The sequence below is a fragment of the Loxodonta africana genome, chromosome 20, assembly GCF_030014295.1.
Source record: "Loxodonta africana isolate mLoxAfr1 chromosome 20, mLoxAfr1.hap2, whole genome shotgun sequence".
Lineage (NCBI taxonomy): Eukaryota > Metazoa > Chordata > Mammalia > Proboscidea > Elephantidae > Loxodonta > Loxodonta africana.
In genome coordinates, this window is record NC_087361.1 from 77,443,181 (window position 1) to 77,466,364 (window position 23,184).

The following is a 23,184-nucleotide window of genomic DNA, read 5'->3' on the forward strand; positions in this document are numbered from 1 at the left end:
ACTGTCTTGAAATTTTTCAGTAAGGAAGTATTACCAACACAAAAACTGATGAATGATACCAAATAGAATCTTCAAAATTAAACTGACTGATTTGGTCTTTACATCACTAGTACATGAAACACATTCATTTTTAATGTTTAACTAAATGCATTTTAATTTCATAAAATAGTATAGGTGTCAACCAAAACTTAACCCATTGCCATCAAGTCAATTCCGACTCAAAGCAACCCTAAAGGACAGAACTGCCCCCATAGAGTTTCCAAAGAGCGCCTGGTGGATTTGAACTGTTGACCTTTTGGTTAGCAGCCATAGCTCCTAACTGCTATGCCACCAGGGTTCCCATAGGTGTCAAAGCAACTGAGAAATTTGTGATTTAACTCAAGTGAAGGAACTTGAACAAAGGTTAACTATGTCACTTTACAAGAGCCCTGGTGGTGCAGTGATTAAAGCACTTGGCCACTAACTGAAAGATCAGCAGTTTGAACTCACCTGCTGCTCCATGGGAGAAAGATGTGGCAGTCTGCCTCCATTAGATTACAGCCTTGGAAACTCTATGGGCAGTTCTACTGTCTTATAGGGTCACTGTGAGTCAAAATTGACTGGACGGCAGTGGGTTTGGTTTTGCTTATATCACTTTACAAGCATTATCTTTGACATGCAAACTTTAAATAAAGGTCATTTGCTACATAATCCATAATTAAAACTCTGGTGGAGGGCATAGATGTTGACGTGTAACAAGTGGAATAATTATGAAAACTAGAGAAATGAAGAAGCAAAAGAAATAAAGACACTTAAAAACACAGTGATATTTTGTATCTAATAGCTTTGCAGTTTAGAGGACACTTTTGTTATTACAAAGGAGTATAAAAAATTGGATAGTATGATTCTAGTAAACAATAAGCAAACAGTTTTCAATTATTATTGCTATTATTAGAAGCTGGGATGGTACATAGAGCATAGTTTTTTGGTAGGATGAAGGGCTTGTGAGTAATACTGGGGAAATTCTTCTAGGTAGCATCAGAAATACATGTTTGCCTCTGTTTTTTTTAAACCTTTCCCGTTGCACAGATTAAACAGGAAAGCAGACTTGCAGGCATGATGTAACTGGCAAGTGCAATTGAAAGGATCTTATTGCCTGGATCTGTGAGGTTCCAAACACGAACAGAAATAGCAGAACTATAACAGTAGAGTTCAAGGTTAGTTAGGAGGCTGTGCTTTAAATGACTGACCTCAGAATAAGTGTGGAGAGACATAGAATCGTCCCCAATTAGTGCACCAATTCTGACCTAAGTTACCATCTGTGTGAGTTGTTCTCGCTTAGCGTGGGAAATAGATCAGAGTGAGACACAAAAGATGAACAAATAGATGTCAAAAAAGAAGAAGATCTTACAGGGCCAGGAACAAGAAAAAACTGCCAATTGTTTCTGACTAAGATTCCCACTAATAATCGAGTGAAAATAAATAGAAATTAACATAGAAAACACTGTCATTAAAATTTCATATGTGTTTAATGTGGCAGTCCATTTTTTATAAGTAGATATGTACTTTTTCATAGGTTAACTATTTGGTAAACTAGACATATTTCAGAGTAGGGATTTCTTTCTTTCCAGCTAGTTGTTTTTATTACCTTTATGTGTTGAATGTTAAAAGAATAGCTGTTAAATATCATTTTAAAATCTGTCTGAAACCTGTGGATCCAATTAATATTTTCAGACAAAATTTTGATGCCTAAATAGGAAGATTCAGCAAAATTAAAGAATTAAGTACTTCTTGAAAATTGTCTATTGTATTATAATTTCATATATGGGATAATGGATTAATATACAGAATATAATAAAGAATTTCTACAACTGAACAAGTAACTCAACCAAAAAATGGCAATAGATTTAAATAGACATGGTCTTAGGCATCTAGTGCTGCCATAACAGAAATACCACAAGTGGGTGGCTTTAACAAAGAGAAATTTATTCTCTCACAGTCCAGTAGGCTACAAGTCCAAATTCAGGGCTTCAGACCCAGCGGAAGGCTTTCTCTCTCTGTCTGCTCTGGAGGAAGGTCTTGTTATCAATCTTCCCTTGGTCTAGGAGCTTCTACATGCAGGAACCTTGGGTCCAAAGGACACGACCTGCTCCTGGTGCTTCTGTCTTGGTGGTATGAGGTCCCCAAATCTTTGCTTGCTTCCATTTCCTTTTTATCTCTTGTAAGTTAAAAGGTGGTGCAGGGCACTCCTCAGGGAAACTCCCTTTAAATTGGATCAGGGATGTGGCCTGAGCAAGGGTGTTACATCCTACCCTAATCCTCTTTAACCACAGGCAGAGATTATAATTTATAACACCAAGGAAAATCACAAAATGGAGGACAACCACACAATAATGGAAATCGTGGCCTAACCAAGTTGACACATATTTCGGGGGGACACAATTCAATCCATGACAGACATTTCACTAAAGAAGATATACGAATCACTGACAAGCACATGCAAATATGTTCAGCATCATTAGCCATTGAGGAGATGCAAATCAAAGCCATAACAAGATGCCACTTCACCCCCATCAGTATAAATAAGGTTAAAAAAAAACAACAACAACAAATGTTGACAAGGATATGGATTTGCTCTATTTTATTCTATGATTCACCCAAGCACATGGGAGAATGGCTGACATATAGTGAGCACTCAGTAAATATTTGTTGAATGAACTACTAATAGGAAAAAAGTTCAGAACTACAGGCAGTCCCCAGGCTTCCAACGAGATTCCTAAGTCTGTCTTTAAGTCAAATTTGTAGCTAAGTCAAAACAAGTACACTTGGTTCTTCTCTAGCTTCAGTCAAATATTTGTCTTAGTATATGGTATATATTTTACCTTTTTATGCATATAAACACTTAAGAAACACTTCCAAGCAGTGCAATATTTTCATGAGCATCACAAAGTAGTACCTGTATTAGCTGTTAGCAATCACTGTATTTAACTCAATTTTTTAATATAATAGGCTTTATGGCAGTCCATTTTTAAGTACGAGTTGTCCATAAGTCTAACATTTGTCACCCAGGGACTAACTGTACAATATAAACCCAATTACAATGGATCATATTTTTATGAAAATAATGCTCACCTTTTACATTTGTTTGCCAACCACACCCTCCTCCCATTAAATATTTTCTTAAGTTCCACTATGCCTTTTTTTTTTTTTACATGTTGCTGAGAAAAAAAAATTAGCATGGTGTGCTTATAAAAATACTTCATGGGGGAGAGGGCGCAGTTGGCAAACAAATATAGAATATGTGTGTCATTTGCATAAAAATATGATACAGAGCTTAAATGCTCTCAGTAAAGTACAATGAGGCAAAAAAAAAGACCAGATAAAGGAATTCCTGGAGTGCTCGAGGTGTTTAGTTAGGTCACACTCCTTTAAGAAGACTTCATAGATGATCTCAGTCCTTAATTTTGACAAAAAAGAGAAATAATTTGGTGAGACTGATGATAAACGGGAAGAAAGTGGGCGACCGTGGTGTGATAAATTATTTAGTATGGCCTTTCTTGCCACGGTCTTGTAACTCCCACCCAGATGATTGGGCGGGGCTGTGAAAATAAGATAATTGTGGCCCACCAAGGGGATTGGTCAGTTTTGCCTTAAAAGAGGGCCAGAGCAGAAAGACAGCCCACTACCACAAAGGAACAAGAGACCAGCTAGAGAGACTCCAGGAGAAGGCACAGTGGACTTTCTCAGCCCACAGAGCGAGAAAGCTGCGTGCCTTTGGACTGAGACTGAGGGCCAGGGAGAAGCCTACGCCTGACCCACGAATTTGGGACTTGCCAGCCTCCACAACTGTGTGAGCCATTTCTTTTATATGGTTTGAGTTCTGTGAGACATTGCAGCTAATAAGGGAACCCAAAGACAAGAGGGAAAGTAGGTGATGTTACGGGAGAAGGAGTAGTTGATGTTAGAGATGATGGAGTGGTACAGCAGCTTGGAAAGGTAGGACATTTGGGAAATTTTTAACCTCCACCTCATAGGACCCAGTTCTGCGCTCATCGTTATGAAAGGAATTATTCTTCTAATAATGTAGGTTAGTATGTGTGTTACATAATCATTTGTATTCATGGGAGAATACTTCCTGCAGTATGAGATTTGAAGATGGAAAGGCTCAATGTAGGAAGGCTTTTTGTATTGAAATTGAAAGTTAATTTTATGGCACTTTCATAGAGGAACCAAAAGAAAACATGAAAACTAGGACTTGTTGGTAAACTGGATGACATAATTTTTTGAATTTTGAATTGAAGAATGGTTGTGATATTGGAACGGGGCAATGGGTAAATTCTAGAGCTAAACTTATGAACTATTTTTGACTCACTTAATATTGCGTGAGAGGCATGTGGCAGACACAGTGGGTTAAGCTGTCTAACCTTAGTTCCCTAACTGCTCCTCCCTTTTCACCACCCACAGTACATTTTGAAAAAGTCAGATACTTCTTTCTCACACTGCTTTGCAGCTAGAGATTGTTATGTGAACCAGTTATGAGCAGTAAAAGGCGAGTGATGGCTTCCATTGCATGGGCTTCTAGAAAAGAGATTTCTTATCTGATAAAGAAAAGAGGCAGCCAAGATCTCTCTCCCCCCTTTTCCTCTCCCTCTGCTTTTCCTTCTTCCTCTCCACCTCTCTCTCTTTCTTCTCTTTCCCTCCTTCTACCTTGGTGCCTCCTTACTTCCTGTCCATGGGCTCTGATATGTGAGGACATGATGCCTTGAGCTGTGGCAGCCACCTTGCCAACATGAGGAGAAGCCCCAGAGAATCACACACACACACACACAAAAATTGACCCAGGATTTTGATGAATCAACCCTGAAATCACCAACTCCAGACTTCTTGTTAAGAAAGCAATAAACGTCTTTCATGCTTGAAAATACAGTTAGAGTTTTCTATTATAAATTCATTGTTATTGACAAAGGGCAGAACATCCAAGTGGCAATATAGGCAGGAAAATAAGTGGAGAGAAAGTAAGTCATGGATGAAGATGGAGCTGTGGAAATAGGTGGTTTATTACTGTTAGTTTAAGATTTTTTCTCAATAAACAAGGATAGCTTGGGGTAAGGGAATCAGATTTGCCAAACGGATGTAATTATAAATCCACTCTTCCATATTTAACTTTGTGAACTTTGGTAAAGTTATCTAACCTTTTGTTTCCTTGCTTGTGAAATAATTATCTAGATACCTCATAAGGTTTTTGTGAGAAATAAATGAGATAATCTCTGTAAAATGCGTAATGCATGGAAAACAGGACATGGAATATAGTAAGCACTTCCCATGGCAAATTGGAAAACAGTCTCTGAGCATCAAATTCCTCATGTTGAATTCAAAGGCTTGATGTGAAAATCAAATGATATGATATATATCAAATGCCTAGCTCTCAATAAATGTTAATCGTTCTACTTCTAGAACAATAACCATGGATAACTTATTATGGGATTAAAGGTTAATAGATGTTTAATTAATTCTTCTCATACATAGTATGTGGCAGAGATAAAGCATATAGTTAACTAAAATGTCCATTATTACAATTTTCTAAAATCATGTGAAAAGCGTCAGAATCTACTTAATTTTAAGTTCTTTGAGGTCAAGAGTTTCACCTAAACATAGGAGGCTAGAAAGAACTAGATATTCTGTGTCCTTCAGAATTAACACTTGAATAAATACTGGGTGGAACAGGAGATGAATATAGAAAGCTTCTAGATATTCTCAGTGGACAGTGGTGGTTCTGTAGTAGATTATCACCTTCCATGGAGGAGAGCTGGGTTTGACTCTCAGCCAAAGCACCTTACACACAGCCGCCACTCACCTGTCAGGGGTGTGTCACTATGTGCGTTACTGTGATGCTCAATAGGTTTCAGTGGAGCTTCCAGACTAAGAGGGACTGGGAAGAAGGGCCTGGTGATCTACTCCTGAAAATCATCCAGTGAAAACCTTATGAATCACAGTGGTCAGACCTGCGACCTACCACGGGGTGCTGCAGGCTTGGGGTGCTGCAGGCTTGGGGTGCTGCAGGCTTGGGCAGTGTTTCCTCCTGTTGCACATGAGGTCTTCGGAGGTTGGGGTGATTCAACAGCATCTGACAACAATGACAACATGTATCCTTTGCTCTGTTATCTGCCTCTCTAGTCTTCTGTTGCAGCCCAGAAGTTTAAACTTAGCTCAGCTAAGTCTCTCCTTGGGTTCTCCCATTCTTAGAATACTTTCCTGACCTGTGTTCCTGGCTTCGTATCATGAGACCCACAGCTCCTATAACCCCAGATAATGGCTGGTGTGGCTTTAATTTTGACCTAATAACGCAGCCACAACTCCAAGACCCAACATCTGGTTTAACAATGTGGCTTGGTTATTCTCTGCTCAAAACTGAATAGTCCTGCCATCGTACTTGCTTGTTGTTGTTGTTGTTGTTGTTGTTGTTAGGTGCCATCTAGTCGGTTTGGACTCATAGCGACCCCATGCACAACAGAACGAAACACTGCCCAGTCCTGCATCATCCTTACAATCGTTGTTATGCTTGAGCTCATTGTTGCAGCCACTGTGTCAGTCCACCTCGTTGAGGGCCTTCCTCTTTTCCGCTGACCCCGTACTCTGCCAAGCATGATTTCCTTCCCCGGAGACTGATCCCTCCTCACAACATGTCCAAAGTATGTAAGACGCAGTCTCGCCATCCTTGCCTGTAAGGAGCATTCTGGCCACACTTCTTCCAAGACAGATTTGTCGGTCCTTTTAGCAGTCTATGGTATACTCAATATTCTTTGCCAACACCACAATTCAAAGGCGTCAACTCTTCTTCAGTCTTCCTTATTCATTGTCCAGCTTTCACATGCATATGATGCCATTGAAAATACAATGACTTGGGCCAGGCACACCCTAGTGTTCAGGGTGACATCTTTGCTCTTTAAGACTTTGAAGAGTTCCTTTGCAGCAGATTTACCCAGTGCAATGTGTCCTTTGATTTCTTGACTGCTGCTTCCATGGCTGTTGATTGTGGATCAAAGTAAAATGAAATCCTTGACAACTTCAATCTTTTCTTCATTTATCATGGTGTTGCTCATTGGTCCAGTTGTGAGGATTTTTGTTTTCTTTATGTTGAGGTGCAATCCATACTTAAGGCTGTGGTCTTTGATCTTCATTAGTAAGTGCTTCAACTCCTCTTCACTTTCAGCAAGCAAGGTTGTGTCATCTGCATAACGCAGGTTGTTAATGAGTCTTCCTCCAAAACTGATGCCCCATTTATCTTCATATAGTCCAGCTTCTCGGATTATTTGCTCAGCATACAGATTTAATAGCTATGGTGAAAGAATACAACCCTGACGCACACCTTTCCTGACTTTAAACCAATCAGTACCCCCTTGTTCCGTCTGAACAACCTCCTCTTGATCTGTGTAAAGGTTCCTCATGAGCACAATTAAGTGTTCTGGAATTCCCATTCTTCTCAATGTTATCCATAGTTTGTTATGATCCACACAGTCAAATGCCTTTGAATAGTCAATAAAACACAGGTAAACATCCTTCTGGTATTCTCTGCTTTCAGCCAGCATCCATCTGACATCAGCAATGATATCCCTGGTTCCACGACCTCTTCTGAAACTGGCCTGAATTTCTGGCAATTCCCTGTCGATATACTGCTGCAGCCATTTTTGAATGATCTTCAGCAAAATTTTGCTTGCATGTGGTATTAATGATATTGTTCTATAATTTCCACATTCGGTTGGATCACCTTTCTTGGGAATAGGCATAAATATGGACCTTTTTCCAGTCAGTTGGCCAGGAAGCTGTCTTCCATATTTCTTGGCGCAGACGAGCGAGCACCTCCAGCGCTGCACCTGTTTGTTGAAACATCTCAATTGATAGTCCATCAATTCCTGGAGCCTTGTTTTTTGCCAATGCCTTCAGAGCAGCTTGGACTTCTTCCTTCAGTACCATCAGTTCCTGATCATATGCCACCTCTTGAAATGGTTTAACATCAACTAATTCTTTTTGGTATAATGACTCTGTGTATTTCTTCCATCTTCTTTTGATGCTTCCTGCATCGTTTAATGTATACCCCATGGAATCCTTCACTATTGCAACTCGAAGCTTGAATTTTTTTATCAATTCTTTCAGCTTGAGAAAAGCCGAGCGTGTTCATCCCTTTTGGTTTTCCATCTCCAGCTCTTTGCACATGTCATTATAATACTTTACTTTGTCTTCTCCAGCCACCCTTTGAAATCTTCTGTTCAGTTCTTTTACTTCATTAATTCTTCCTTTTGCTTTAGCTGCTTGACACTCAAGAGCAAGTTTCAGAGTCTCCTCTGACATCTTTTCTTTCTTTCCTGCCTTTTCAGTGACCTCTTGCTTTCTTCATGGATGATGTCCTTGATGTCATTCCACAACTCATCTGGTCTTCAGTCAGTAGTGTTCAATGCGTCAAATCTATTCTTGAGATGGTCTATAAATTCAGGTGGGATATACTCAAGGTCATATTTTGGCTCTCGTGGACTTGCTCTGATTTTCTTCAGTTTCAGCTTGAAGTTGCATATGAGCAATTGATGGTCTGTTCCACAGTCGGCCCCTGGCCTTGTTCTGACTGATGATTTGAGCTCTTCCACTGTCTCTTTCCACAGGTGTAGTCAATTTGATTTCTGTGTTCTATCTGGTGAGGTCCATGTGTATAGTCACCGTTTATGTTGTTGAAAGAAGGTATTTGCAATGAAGAAGTCGTTGGTCTTGCAAAATTCTATCATTCGATCTTTGGCATTATTTCCATCACCAAGGCCATATTTTCCAACTACTGATCCTTCTTTGTTTCCAACTTTCGCATTCCAATCGCCAGTAATTATCAATGCATCTTGATTGCATGTTTGATCAATTTCAGGCTGCAGCAGCTGATAAGAATCTTCTATTTCTTCATCTTTGGCCCTAGTGTTTGGTGCGTAAATTTGAATAATAGTCGTATAAACTGGTCTTCCTTGTAGACATATGGATATTATCATATCACTGACAGCATTGTACTTCAGGATAAATCTTGAAACGTTGTTTTTGATGATGAATGCAACACCATTCCTCTTCAAGTTGTCATTACCAGCATAGTAGACTATATAATTGTCTGATTCAAAATGGCCAATACCAGTCCATTTCAGCTCACTAATGCCTAGGATATCGATGTTTACATTCCATTTCATTTTTGACCATTTTCAATTTTCCTAGTTGCTTAGACCAATAAAATATAAGTGCAAAGGATGCATTACTTCTAGGTAGTGGCATTGAGAGCCAGTGCATGATTCACCAAATTACTGTCCCCCTGCCAAGTGATCCTGGAGGCAGCTGGGGCCTCCAGTAGCTGGTCTCTGAGTGACTACAATGGGCTGAGAGAGAAAGAATCTCTGCCAATCTATGTTGGACATGCAGTATTTGCAAGAAATTAATTTTTGTCCTGTTAAGTTTCTGAGGTGTTGGGGTTGTTGGCTTCTACTACTTGGTTAAACTTACCTAGTCTGTCCAATAAAAACTGTCATTTAAGGAACTCATCTGCCCAAACTAAAAAACTCAAGCCTCCAGATCAGAACTAGCTGTCCTAGAGGTACCCAGTAAAGAGTCCCTGATTAAATTCAAGATGTCCAAAAACAAAACAAATTTTTTAAGACCCAGCAGCAGGCATTATGGTTTAGCCTCACTGCTCGATTTATTAAGTTCAAGGACAAAATGGAAGGTAGCGTAAGAAGATGCTAAGAATCGGAGTGCTAACAGAGTAGGAGAGTCTTACTTGACTGATTCACTTCACTCTTGGCAGAGAGGAGCTACATAGCTACCTATCCATTAAAATGCTGCCTCAGATTGTGCATCAGTACTCATGACATCATTAATGGGAAGTTATATGGTGGAAAGGCAACATAATTTTTTTCTCCATTTTCTTCCTTTACCTACTTGCCAGTCAGATAATTAGAGTGTTTCCTTTGTAAGACTGGGAGAAAGGACCATCAAGGGGGCCTGCTAGATCCTTACTAGCTGCTTTTCTTTTTTTTAAGTGAAAGTTTATACATCAAGTCAGTCTCTCATACAAAACCTTACATACACCTTGCAATATACTCCTAATTGCTCTTCCCCTTATGAGACAGCACATTCCCTCCCTCCACCCTGTGTTTCTGTGTCCATTCAGCCAGCTTCTGTCCCTCTTTGCCTTCACATCTCCCCTCCAGACAGGAGCTGCACACATCATCTACTGTGTCTGTTTTATCCAAGAAGCCCACTCCTCACCAGTATCATTTTCTGTCTTGTAGTCTAGTCCATTCCCTGTCTGTTGGAGTTGGCTTCAAGAATTGTTCCTGTCTTGGGCTAACAGAAGATCTGGGGACCATGGCCTCTGAGGTCCCTCTGGTCTCAGTCAGACCATTAAGTTTGATCTTTTTACTAGAATTTGGGATCTGCATCCCACTGCTCTCCTGCTCCTTCAGGGATTTTCTGATGTGCCCCCTGTCATGCCAGTCATCAGCTGTAGCTCGGCACCAGCTAGTTCTTCTGGTCTCAGGCTGATGTAATCTTTGATTTATGTGGCCCATTCTGACTCTTGGGCTCATACTTACCTTGTGTCTTTGGTGTTCTTCATTCTCCTTTGCTCCAGGTGGGTTGAGACCAATTGTTGCATCTTAGATGGCCCCTTGCTAGCATTTAAGACCCCAGACACCATTCTCAAGAACGGGATGCAGAATTTTTTCTTAATAGTTTCTATTATGCCAATTGACCTAGAGGTCCCCTGAAGATTGTCCCCAAACCCCGGCCTCTGGTACTCTGGTCTTCGAAGCATTTGGTTTATTCAGGAAACTTCTTTACTTTTGGTAGAGTCCAGTTGTGCTGACTTCTCCTGTATTGTGTGTTGACCATCCCTTCACCCAAATTAGTTCTTGTCTCCCCCTCTCTCTCCCTCCTCCCTCTCATAACCTTCAAAGAATATTTTCTTCTCTGTTCAGACTATTTCTTGAGTTCCTATGATAGTAGTCTTATATAATATTTGTCTTTTTGCATCTGACTAATTTCACTCAGCATAGTGCCTTCCAGGTTCCTCCGTGTTATGAAATGTTTCACAGATTCACCGTAGTTCTTTATTGATGCATAGTATTCTATTGTGTGACTATACCATAATTTATTTATCCATTCATCCATTGATGGGCACCTTGGTTGCTTCCATCTTTTTGCTATTGTAAACAGTGCTGCAATGAACGTGGGTGTGCATATATCTGTTCGTGTGACGGCTCTTACTTCTCTAGGATGTATTCCAAGGAATGGGATTGCTGGATCATAAGGTAGTTCTACTTCTAGCTTTTTAAGGAAGCGCCAAATCGATTTCCAAAGTGGTTGTACCATTTTACATTCCCATGAGCAGTGTTTAAGTGTTCCAGTCTCTCCACAACGTTTTCAACATTTATTCTGTGTTTTTTGGATTAGTGCCAGCCTCATTGGAGTGAGATGGAATCTCATTGTAGTTTTGATTTGCATTTCTTTAATGGCTAATAGACATGAGCATTGCCTCATGTATCTGTTAGCTACCTAAATATCTTCTTTACCGAAGTGCCTGTTAATATCCTTTGCCCATTTTTTAATTGGGTTATTTGTCTTTTTGTAGTTGAGTTTTTGCAGTAACATAGATTTTAGAGATGAGCCGCTGATCAGAGATGTCATAGCTAAAAATTTTTCCCAGTCTGTGGGTAATCTTTTTACTCTTTTGGTGAAGTCTTTGGATGAGCATAGGTGTTTGACTTTTAGGAGCTCCCAGTTATCTAGTTTGTTTTATGTATCTTGAAGCCCCTCGTTGGGTGCATAAATATTTTAAATGGTAATATCCTCCTGGTATGTTGTCCCTTTAATTGTTATATAGTGCCCTTTATTATCCTTTGTGATAGATTTAAGTTTGCAGTCTGTTTTGTCAGAAATTAGTATAGCCACTTCTGCTTTTTTTTTTCTTGTTGTTTTCTTGATATATTTATTTCCATTCTTTGAATTTTAGTTTGTCTTTAAGTCTAAGGTGTGTCTCTTGTGGGCAGCATATAGCCAGATCGTGTTTTTTATCCATTCTGCAACTCTCTGTCTCTTTATTGGTGCATTGAGTCTATTTACATTCAGTGTGATTACCGATAGGTATGAGTTTAGTGCTGCCGTTTTGGTGCCCTTTTTTGTGTGTTGAGTTTCATTTTTCCACTTACTTTTTTGTGTTGAGAAGTTTTTCTTTGTGAAATTGTGTTCCTCTTTTTCATTGTGGTTGAATTTGTTTTGCTGAGTATCTTGTTTTTTCTTTTGAAGTGTAGGATTGTTGGTCTTTGTGGTTACCTTGATATTTATTCCTATTTTGCTAAGTTTAAACCTAACTTGTATCTCCCTGTATTGCCTTAATTTCCTCTCTATATGGAAGATCTATGCCTGCTTTATTTAGTCCCTCTTTATTGATTATTGTCATCTTTTACATAAGGACATCACTGATTCCCTGTTTTGAGCATTTTTTTGTTTGTTTTTAATCTTGATTTATTTTTATGATTTCCCTATCTGAGTCAATATCTGGTTGCTCTGTTCTGTGTCCTAGTGTGGGGTTGATATCTGATATTATTGACTTTCTATCCAGAGAATTCCCTTTAATATTTCTTGTAGTTTTGGTTTGGTTTTTGCAAATTCCCTAAGCTTCTGTTTGTCTGTAAATGTCTTAATTTCGCCTTCATATCTGAGAGTTTTGCTGGCTCTATGATTTTTGGCTGGCAATTTTTCTCCTTCAGTGCTTTATATATGCCATCCCATTGCCTTCTTGCCTGCATGGCTTCTGCCGAGTAGTCCAAACTTATTCTTATTGATTACCCTTTGTAGATAACTTTTCGCTTATCCCTAGCTGCTCTTAGAATTTTCTCTTTATTTTTGGTTTTGGCAAGTTTGATGGTAATATGTCTTGGTGACTTTCTTTCGAGATCTACCTTGTATGGGGTTCAGTGAACATCTTGGATAGATATCCTTGCATCTTTCACAATATCAGGGAACTTTTCTGCCAACAAATCTTTAACAATTCTCTCTGTATTTTCTGTTATCCCTCTCTGTTCTGGTATTCCAATCACTCACAAGTTATTCTTCTTGACAGAGTCCCACATGATTCTTAGGGTTTCTTCATTTTTTTAGAATTCTTTTATCTGATTTTTCTTCAAATATATTGGTGCCAAGTGATTTATCTTCAGTTTCACAAATTCTGCATTCCTTTTCCTCAATTCTGCTCCTCTGACTCTCTATTAGGTTGTCTAATTCTGTAATTTTATTGTTAATCTTCTGAATTTCTGAATGCTGTCTCTCTATGGATTCTTGCAGTTTGTTAAATTTTTCATTATGTTCTTGAATAATCTTTTTAATGTCTTCAGCTGCTTTATCTGTGTGTTCCTTGGCTTTTTCTGTTTGTTGTCTGATCTCTTTCATGATGTTATTCCTGATGTCATTCCTGATGTCTTGAAGAGTTCTGTATATTAATCTTTTGTATTCTACATCTGGTAATTCTAGGAATACATCTTCACCTGGGAGAGTCGATTCTCTGTTTTGGGAGTTTGTTGAAGCAATCACGGTCTGCTTCTTTATGTGATTTGATATCGACTGTTGTCTCTGAGCCATCTATAAGTTATTGTATTAATTTACTTTATGTTTGCTCACTGTGTCCTAGTTTCTTGCTTTGTTTTGCTTCAATATAGGCAAATATGCTACTAGAGTGAGCTGACTTGGTTATTGGAGCCTTGAAGCACTAATGTCCTGTTACCAGATGGCTAGAGCTGTTACCAGGTATATGAGTCTAGGAGTCCATTCAGTATTCTTGTATAGATTCAGCTCAGGTGTCCTGATAGTTGGTCACCTAGTGTGTGGTGTAGGCTCTCACCCAGTATCTTAGAGGAGCAATGGTGATGGGTGTATGCAGTGGTTTCTGGTAATGGCAGTGGGTCACACTCTGAGGAGGCAGGGGCTGACAGTCTTCCCCCAAGTGTCAGTAAGGAAGGAGTGTCTCTGTTCTTTAGAGCACTCTGGTGGATAGTCTCTGCAGCTTTACCTTTGGCACCCAATGCTTATGTCTGTAAGGACTGGTAGGCACCACTATCCTTTCACAGGTGGCTAGGTGGCATGGATAGAGCCTCCAGTCCTCAGGCCCCTACTGTGGGTAGGTGAAGGCCCTGTTTACTAGGCAGAGTGGTATCAGACCTCCAAAACCTGCCTCTCCCCACTCAGCTGAAACAGATACAGTCAGACTTCAGGCAGATTTGCCCTTGCAATACAATAGCCACCTGAATCCACATAGGGGTTAGAGACAAAGTCTGTGGATCTCTTATGCCTGAATTGGAGCCACTTCTGCTCTGAGCTTCCAGATTAGGGGAGTCTGCAGAGTATTTTTCCCCTCGTTTGTTAATTTATTCCTTCTCCCAGGCCAGGAATATGGCTCAGAGAACACATTCGGTTCTATTTCAGGCCCAGGGAAATCAACTGTTAATGAAGTTAGCTGGTGCAGAGCGGGGAGGGATCTGATAGATAGGAGAGAGTTCTTTCAAAAGAGGGAGCTGTTAGATTTGCTCTGTAAATTAGATAAAATCACTTATCTTGTGTGGAGAATGCTTTTTTATCTCAGATTCCAGAGGCGTGTGGTGCCTGTGTGCCCTGGCTGGGTCCCCGCTGAGATTGCCCGAGGGGGTTAGGGGTGCATCCTGTGCTTGCCTTCTTTCACTGAAGCAGCCACTTCCTAAATGCAGCCAGCCCCCTTGTAGACCCACCACAGAGTCAGGAGTGCACCACTCTGCTTGCCTTCTTTTGCTGAAGCTGCCATGTCTAAGGGGACTATCATCAGCCCCACAGCACTCTCACCAAAGAACAGCACCAAGGAATGGGAGCTGAGGCACTGAGCAGGCTCAGCAATTCATTGCTGCTTCTGTACCATCTCTTCCTCCCCAGTCACTCAGATTGATTACTTAATTTTGCCTTTGATGCTCAGGGATTCTAGCTTGTCATGTATATAATTGATTCACTTATTTTGGGGGATCTTCATTGTAAAATGGATCGGCAGAAGCTACTGGCTAGTTCTCCATCTTGGCCCTGCCCCCACAAGCTGCTTTTGTGTGTGAAGAGCTTCACAAGAAGGACCCTAGACACTTGGGGGTGAGTGATACACTTATACCAAGCACTTATTTCCATTCCCTTCCTAATCCTGCAAACTTCCATAATACCATTTCTCCTAGGCTACCATCAAGTCTTTATAAATAAAGGCTTTGCTTCTTTTAGACACTGTATTACTCACAGATTGTTTAAGTCTCCCTAAATGGCTGGATAACTAGGTAGATAAGTAGACACAGATGTGATGTGCAAGCTAGTCAACTCAGATACAAGAATATAAAGGCCAGGGTGAGGCAACTGCATTTGTCTAGTTAAAATTAAACCAACATTTCAAATCATTCATAGAAAATATTGACTAAATTCATTAACTTCGTAATAGATATTTCTTTTAAAATTTCTTTTTAGTGTTTAAATTAAAAAAATAATCTCAGGTAAAAACGCAAGCACGACAATAGGCTTTATGGCTGATTTTACTTCATGTCTCTGTGCAACAGCATGTGTGTGCTAACAAAAACGAAATAATAACTCTGAAATATTTGCTTTCTATTCCAATCTCATCTCTGAACTACACAATTGAATATCTAACTGCCCACTTGACATCCTCACTTGCATATTTAATAGGCATCTCAAACTTAATATAATTTAGTTATCCCCACCAAAACTCTCTTCTCCATTGTTACCCGTGTTAACATATTATACCACTATTTAGGCTAAAAACTTGGAATAAATCTTTATTCCTCTCTCTCAGACCCCATATCTAATTCAGCAAATATTACCAAGCACTTTTTTTTAAATATTATAGAACTGGATCATTTATTATCACTGCTAATATACCACCCTTGACCAAGCCAGCTACCAGTCTTGACTCCTTAATTCATCGATTTCTACACAGCATCTAGCATTATCCTTTAAAATATTACATCACTTCTTTCACACATATACCCTTGTTAAAAATCCTCCGATACCGTCTCATCACATGTAGAATGAAATCCAAAGTCTTTTCTTCCTATAAGGGTCGTATCGTTTGAGCATCTGAATCTCTCTTCAGTCTCATCTTCTCAGTCTCATCAACTGTCTCAAGGCACACTGATCTTCACAGAGTTTTTTGGAAAGCCAGGTATGGTCCCATCACTGTTCTTACATTTTATGTTTTCTCTACTTTAAATGCTGTTCTCCACAGTAGGCTCACAGCTTGCTCCCTGTATTGTCAAGTGCCTCCTCAAATGAATTACTCATAGAGCACCTGGAGCAGCCTATCCAAATAGCTACTCTATTCCACAGTTTTCTATCCCCTACCCTGCTCTCTTTTTCTTCATATCATTTGTCTCAATCAGACATTATATTGTCTAATTTTTGTTGTCTGTTTCTTCCCCCTTAAAATGTAAGCTCCATAAGAGCCCGAGGTTTGATGCCTTCCAACTTGTCAGGCTGTCTATGGAATCATGATCTCACTCCCTCAATACTCTCCTGGCACCCTGGAAAATGTCCTATTCTTCCCACAAATCAAGTTAACTTTCTGTTTCCTACACCAAGAATGACTTCTACCTTCAGTTTTCTGTGTCTGGCTTCCTCTATTCTTTCAAGCAACAGCCCAAAGGACCCATCATCAGAAAAGTCTTTGCAAAATCTCACGCCAAAAGAAACCCCCTGTAGTCCTCAAATCACTACCATATCATCCGCTTTGTTTCTTAGCAGATATAACAATGTAAAATATCTTTTTTTTAAAAGATTTATTTACTCATTGTCTGTTCCTCCTAGCATTAAAACATAAGTCCTATAAGGGTAGATAGTACATCTGTCCTGTCCCTTCTGTATCTTTAGCATCCAGAAAAGTGCCTGGCACATATTAGGCGCTCAGTGTCTGTTTGTTGAATGAATAAATGGCTTAAATTTTCCAATAGTTGTATATAGGGAAGGAGGATTCAATGATGATTTTCAGGATCTGAATTACTCTAACAGAGGCAAGATACATAGAAAAAGAAACAGGTACAATAAGAGTAATGATGAGTTAGATTTATCTGTAATAAGTTTAGAATTAAAAGTATATGGGACCTCCAGTACTGGCCAAGATGGAGAAACAAAAATGAGATTTACTCTCCTACCTGAATCAACAACAAAGGACAACATATATAAAGCAATGGTTTTCAAGATATTGGACATTAGGCCTTAGAGAACAATAATCCCTAAAAGATGGAAGATAAACAAGGTAAGCTCTACAATTTCCCTGACTCACTGCCTTGAGAGAGACTACAAGTCATGGAGCAAGGGGGAGAAACCCAGGTAAAGCATAGAGAATTCCACCTGAATTGAGTTAAGGAGATGAAACCAAGAGTTCAGAGTGACTAGCATGGCTAGAGTGTACAGGACAGGGTGTAAGAGACAAGGAAGATCTACAGGAAGAGAACTCAGGAGAGCTGGAGAGTGCCACTTGGAGTATTTATCAGAATGCAGATCAGTACTTGCATATAAGGCAACTATCCAAGGTCAGGAAAAGAACATTCAAGAGGATTAGAGGGAGCAGTATCTGGTGCCCACTCAAAGAAAGAAACAGTGGGCACTCCCACCAACCAGAATGCATAACCTTATAATTCACAAGGGATTAGTGGAATACTCAAATGGGTCTTCGCTTAGTAGTGAAGAAAAATTAGCCCTAGGCTAAACACTGCTCTCCTCCCAACTAACAAATCTTAAAAGCAAGACTCAAAGTTATCAAACACTTTCTAAGTACTCCAGAGCAAAGCTCAAAAACAGTTGCAAAAATTAAAAAAATGAAAACCATCCAGAACCCAACAAGGCAAAATTTAAAATGTCTTTCATTCAATCAAAGATTACCAGGAATGTTAAAAAAAAAAAAAAAAGCAGGAAAATGTGACTCATACTGAGAATAAAAGTCAATCAATTGAAACTGATCCTATGCAGATGATAGAATTAGCAAACACCGACATAGAAACAATTATTGTAACTGCATTTCATATGCTCAAAAATTTAAGTAGAGACCTGGAAAATATAAAATAAATCCCAAATCAAATGTTTAGAGATGAAAACTATAATGTGTGAGATAAAAAATACACTGAATGGGGTTAAGAGTATATTAAGCATTAGTGAACTTGAACACGTAGCAATAAAATCTGTCCAAAATGAAACACTGATTGAAAAATCATCTTAAAATACAAGCGTGGCATCAAAGATCTGTGGAACAATTTCAAGTGGCTAATATACATTTAATTGAAGTCCCTGAAGGGGAGGGATATATTTGAAGAAATAATGGATGGAAAATGTTCAAATTTGATGAAACCATAAACCCACAAATTAAAGAAATTCAGTGAGAGGGAAGGCCGAGAGGGCAGAATGGTCAGACGCTTCTTGTCGTCCTTCTTACAAGAAAGACCAAAAAAAAAACAAGTGAATCAGGTATATATGACAATCTAGGAACCCAAATCATCAGAGACAAAGCTGAAGAACTGGATTGAGTGACAGGTAGATGGAGAGGCAACTCAAAAACAGCAGAAACAGGGAATTATGGATCACCAGACTGCCGGTGTCCTGCTAGCCAAACCTGCACAGTGCAGACATACAGATGCAAGTGCAGAATTGCAAGCCAAAACCCACTCCATCTGGGCAGCTAAGCAGGAATGGCTCTGCACACATCTCCAAAATCAAACAGGAGTGATAACAGACCTGCAAAAGCTAAGTGAATGCTCCCAACCCACCACATTTACCACAGCCTAGCCCCCCTACAAGAGCTCCACAGGCCAAGGAGCGCTCCCTCCCCCTCAGCTATTCACCTCCCCATTCCAACACCTGTGTGGTGGCATTCAACACCACCATGACCCCTAAGCCAGGAACTCACTGCCCAGCCAGGAGGCACCCTCCCCTTAGCCAAGCCACTGGCACAGGGGGTCCATAGGATTGCAGCACCCTCCACTGCCTCCAAATACCTGAACCAGTGCCTTGCTGGCTGAGTCGGCACAGCATGCACACATTGGGATAAGGTAGACGGAGTTCCCAGCTGAAGCCCACTTTCACTGGCAGCAACCAAGTGGTAGCTTCAGATCTGTGACATTTGACATTGCCCCAACTCCTAAGCCTGTAGCTTTCGGCTGGTCCCAGGTGCCTGCCCCTTAACCCAGCCTCTGGCTCAGGGAGTCCATGGACTTATAGCACCCTTCACCCCCGCTAGTCACCCACATCTGTGCCTTGCTGGCTGACCCAGCAGAACATGCCCTCATTAGGACAAAGCTGGCAGGGCTCCCAGCTGAAGCCCATTTTCACCTGCAGCAGCTGAGTGGGAGCTGCAGATCTGTGGCATTCAACACTGCCCTGCCCCTTAAGAGTTGTCAACCACCCACACTGGGGGCCTGGGTCAGCGGTACATACCACTCCATGTAGCTACCCAGGACAAGGGTCTGAGAACCAGTGGCACCCCCAATCCCTCCATCCAATGGGTACCCAAGGACCAGCTGTACTATCCCATCCCCCACTCTGTGCTGTAGTGGACAGGGGCACATGCTCCATCCGGACACCTGTAGGCAGCCGACAGCCCCTTGCCTTGCCCCCTGCATCGTCCTCCACTGCAACCAGAGACTTGTGCCTGCTCCAAACACCACCATGCAGCCCTGCCTGCCCAGGACTGTAAACAAGAGTCTCTGCACCACACACCTGGTGACCAGTGACCCAGGCACCTTTGTCCCAAATATCAGATAAGCAGCAGAGCATACACACAACACTCAGCCCAACAGGGAGAATATCCCATACACCCATGGCCAGGTCACAAGCAGAAGAGATACATCACCTCATCAGAAATGCCACCTACATCCTCAGCAGCCTTGCAAGAGCAGTGAACAGAGTCCTAGGCTCATACACCTAGTAGCTGCTCCATCCACGTGGAGACAGGAAGTGAGAGCTTCAGCATGGCCAGATTAAAAACCAGGGTAGCACACAGGCCCAGCCTACTTGGATATATCAAAACAAAACAAAAATTCATGATGCAGTAAACAAACATAAAATAAATAAATAAATGTAGTAACTTCTTGATGCCAGAGACAATGGTCAATATCAAACCATATAAAGAAGCAGGATAAGATGGCCTCCAACAAACAACCAAAATAAAGAACCAGAAAACTTTCCAGAGGAAGATAAGGCAATGGAACTATCTGAGAAAGAATTCAAAAGACTAATGTACACAGCTCTCCAAGATATCAAGAAAGAGATCAGGGAAAACAAAAGCAAAGAAGACAAAACCAAGGAACACACAGACAAAGCAATTGAAAAATTCAGGAAAACAACATAAGAATAAAATGACAGAATAAATAGGCTACTAGAAACCATACAAAAAACAGCAACTAGAAATCTGAAAGATTAAAAATAAAATTTCAGGATTAGACAACTCTATAGAAGGTCAGGAAACCCTGGTGACGTAGTGGTTAAGTGCTACAGCTACTAACCAAAAGGTCGGCAGCTCAAATCCACCAGGTGCTCCTTGGAAACTCTATGGGGCGGTTCTACTCTGACCTATAGGGTCGCCATGAGTTGGAATCGTCTGACGGCAATGGGTTTTTTTTTTTTTTTTAAATGGAAGGTCATAAGAGCAGAATTGAGACAATGGAAGTCAGAATTAGTGAGATTGAAGATAAATCCCTTGGCACTAATTTGTTTGAGGAAAAAAATTAAAAAATTGAAGAAAAATGAATAATGCCTAAGAATTATGTGGGATACTATCAAAAGGAAAAACTAGGAGTGAACAGAGTTCCAGAAGGGAGGAGGGGATATGTGATAATGGAAAACACAGAGAGAATTGTTGAATATTTGCTAGCAGAAAACTTCCCTAATACCACGAAAGACAAGAAGGTGTCTACCCAAGAAGCTCAATGAACCCTATACAAGATACACTCCAAAAGGAAGTCACTGAGACATATCATAATCAAACTTGCCCAAACTAAAGACAATGAGAAATCCTGGAGAGCAGCAAGGGATAAATGCAAAGTCACCAACAAAGGAGGACCAATGAGACTAAGCTCTGATTACTCAGAAGAAACCATGCAGACAAGAAGGCAATGGGATGCCATACATAAAACCTTGAAGGAAAAAAAATGTCAGCCAAGAACTAAATATCCAGCAAAATTTTCTTTCAAATACTATGGCAAAATTAGGTCATTCCCAGATAAATAGAAATTAAGGGATTATGTAAAAACAAGACCAAAATTACAAAAAATATCCAAGAGTCCTCCAATTAAAGAATCAACAACATCAAACAACAATCCAAGACTAGGACTCAGGACAGATCAATCAGATAGCAACCCAGATAAGAAATTCTCAAAAATAAAACAAAAATAAAAAACTGAAAATAGGGAAGCAGAGACAGCAATAAATAAATGAACACAACATCAAAACAAAAACAGGGAATAAATGGTGTAGTCATAGAACTTCCATATGGAGAAGTCAAGGAGATATCAAGAAATAAAAGACTGGTTGAAACTTTGAAAATTAAAGGTAAATTTCAAGGTAACAACAAAGGAAGCTAACAAACTCACTCATCAAAATAAAAAAGAAAAATATGACTCGGCAAACACAAAATCAACAATAAAGAAAGAAATGAAAAGGAAGTCCATAGACACAAAGAACTCAGCATAGAAAATTAAGCAGAATAAACTATCAACACCACAAAAAAACAGCACCAACAACAAAATGACAGCAGTAAACTCATACCTATAATTACACTGAAGGTAAATGACCTAAAAACACCAGTAAAGAGACAGAGAGTGGCAGATTGGATTAAAAAACACAATCCATCTATATACCATCTATAAAAAACACACCTTAGACATAAAGACATCAAAAAACTAGAACTCAAAAGATGGAAAAAATATACATCAAGCAAACAATAACCAAAAAAGTGCGGGAGTGGCAGTATTAATCTCTGATAAAATAGACTTTAATGCAAAACCCACCATAAAGGATAAAGAAGGACACTACACAATGATTAAAGAGTCAATACACCAGGAGGACGTAACCATAATAAATATATGCTCAGCAAATGACAGGGCTCCAAAATACATACGACAAACACTAACGGCATTGAAAAGAGAAATAGACAGTTCCATGAAAATAGTAGGAGATTTCCACACACCACTTTTGGTGAAGGACAGAACAGCTAGAAAGAAACTCAATAAAGATACAGAAGATCTAAGTGTTACAACCAACCAACTTGACTTTATAGACATATAAAGAAAACTCCACCCAACAGGAGCAAAGTATATATTCCTTTCAATATACATGGAACATTCTCCAGAATAGAACACACTTTAGGCCACAAAGCAAGTCTCAATAAAATCTAAAACATCAAAATGCTACAAAGCATGTTCTCTGATCACAATGCCATAAAGGTAGAAATCAATAATAGAAATAGCAAGAGAAAAAAAAATCAAATACGTGGAAACTGAACATCTTGCTTAAAAACTACTGGGTAATAGAAGAAATCAAGAATGAAATAAGAAATTCATAAAATCAAATGAGAATGAAAACACAGTGTACCATAACCTTTGGGACACAGCAAAAGCAATGCTTAAGAGTCTATTTATAGCAGTAAATGCACCCATCAGAAAAGAAGAAAGGGCCAAAATCAAAACACTCACCCTACAACTTGAAGAAATAGGGAACAAAAGAAGCCCACAGGCACCAGAAGAAAGGAAATAATAGATTACAGCAGAAATAAATGAAATAGAGAACACAAAAACAAGACAAAGTATCAATAAGACCAAAAGCTGGCTCTTCGAAAAGATCAACAAAATCGACAAACCATTGGCCAGACTGACAAAAGAAAAAAAGGCGAGGATGCAAATAACCTGAAAAAGAAATGAGATGGGTGATACCACAACAAACAAACCTAAAATAAAAAGAATCATAACACAATGCTATGGAAAATTGTACTCCAACAAATTTGAACACCTAGAGGAAATGGGCAAATTTCTAGAAACACACTACCTACATAAACTAACACAAACTGAGGTAGAAAACCTAAACAGACAAAAGACGAGATTGAAGGGTTAAAAAAAAAAAAAAAAACTCCCAACTGAAAAAAAC

The 23,184-nt window shown here is 39.7% G+C and overlaps 1 long non-coding RNA gene across 3 annotated transcripts in view; it reads left to right on the forward strand.

Annotated features, from left to right (window-relative positions):
* The first annotated feature begins 3,237 nt into the window (after nt 1-3,237).
* Nucleotides 3,238-23,184, forward strand: part of LOC111750698 (uncharacterized) — a 62,004-nt gene continuing 42,057 nt past the window's right edge. For all 3 annotated transcript variants that reach the window (XR_010318772.1, XR_002785762.2, XR_010318771.1), the window contains exon 1: nt 3,238-3,829. This is a non-coding gene — a long non-coding RNA (uncharacterized LOC111750698). The remainder of the gene's footprint in view (nt 3,830-23,184) is intronic.